The 1,499-nt window shown below is 51.4% G+C and overlaps 1 protein-coding gene across 1 annotated transcript in view; it reads left to right on the forward strand.

The window, feature by feature from the left end:
- The window catches only part of EPG5 (ectopic P-granules autophagy protein 5 homolog), a gene marked incomplete at its 5' end in the record, with an annotated part of 79,441 nt that overhangs the window by 34,976 nt on the left and 42,966 nt on the right, over window positions 1-1,499 (forward strand). The gene's annotated exons all lie outside the window — the stretch shown is intronic.

Consider the following 1,499-nt stretch of genomic DNA (forward strand, 5'->3'; position numbering starts at 1 on the left):
CAGCATGGGGGAACTATGGCCCCTTCATGACTTGTGGACTTCAACTCCCAGAATTCCTCAGCCAGCATGGGGGAACTATGGCCCCTTCATGACTTGTGGACTTCAACTCCCAGAATTCCTGAGCCAGCATGAGGGAAACTTTGGCCCCTTCATGACTTGTGGACTTCAACTCCCAGAATTCCTGAGCCAGCATGAGGGAAACTTTGGCCCCTTCATGACTCGTGGACTTCAACTCCCAGAATTCCTGAGCCAGCATGGGGGAACTATGGCCCCTTCATGACTTGTGGACTTCAGTTCCCAGAATTCCTGAGCCAGCCACGTTGAGGGGAAAGGGAGAGGTTTCCAAGCTGAGCCAGGCTGGCTGAGGAATTCTGGGAGTTGAAGTCCACCAGTCATCAAGGGGGGCATGGTTCCTCCATGCTGGCTCGGGAATTCTGGGAGTTGAAGTCCACGAGTCATAAAAGAGCCAAGGTTGCCTACCCCTGAATTAGACTTTAGGCCTAAGGTAGGGGTCTTCAAACTTGGCTCTTTTATGACTCGTGGACTTTAACTCCCAGAATTCCTGAGCCAGCCATGCTGAGGGGAAAGGGAGAGGTTTCCAAACTGAGCCATGCTGGCTCAGGCATTCTGGGAGTTGAAGTCCACGAGTCATAAGAGAGCCAAGGTTGCCTACCCCTGGTCTAGTCCCTCTCAGCTCAACTGGGGAAAATAGGAGGAAGGTGCATTAGATATGTTTGCTGCCTTGAGTTATTTATCAAAACAAAGGCGGGATACCAGAATCTAAATAAAATACACGTAGAAAAGGTCTCCATATGCCCATATGCCCTAGAGAGCCCCACCCAACTGTCATAAAAGTCTATATATTTCAAAGAATGATTTCAAAATATGTGTAGATATTTTTTTTTTTAAATGTGCATAAGAAGAAAGGGGAAGAAATGGCATAGAAGCAGGTGGTGAATTACACACCAGGGATACTAACATAAGTTGATTTGTGTTGGTTATAAATCAGGGATCCCCAACCTGTGGGCTGTAGCTCACTAGTGATCCGTGGCTTATTCGCAACCGGGCCGCATAAGTTGCTGGCTGGTGCGCGCATGAGCATCATGGGTGCTCGGGGCCCCATTTGTGTGAGGGTCGCGGGTACTCGAGCCCACTCGTGTAAGTTTCACGGGCACTCGGGGCCCAATTTGTGTGAGGGTCATGGGTGCTCAGAGCCCCATTTGTGTGAGGGTCACTGGTGCTCAGGGCCCTACTTGTGTGAGTTTCGCGGGCACTCAGGGCCCCATTTGTGTGAGAGTCATGGGTGCTCCAGGCCTCATTTATGTGAGGGTCATGGGTGCTCAGGGCCCCATTTGTGTGAGGGTCATGGGTGCTCAAGGCCTCATTTGTGTGAGGGCCAGGAGTGCTCAAGGCCCCATTTGTGTGAGGGTCAGGAGTGCTCAGGGCCCCATTTGTGTGAGGGTCATGGGTGCTCAGGGCCCCATTTGTGTGAGGGTCAT

The sequence above is a fragment of the Protobothrops mucrosquamatus genome, unplaced genomic scaffold (assembly GCF_001527695.2).
Source record: "Protobothrops mucrosquamatus isolate PMUCROS unplaced genomic scaffold, P.Mucros_1.0 scaffold3365, whole genome shotgun sequence".
In the NCBI taxonomy this organism is placed as follows: domain Eukaryota; kingdom Metazoa; phylum Chordata; class Lepidosauria; order Squamata; family Viperidae; genus Protobothrops; species Protobothrops mucrosquamatus.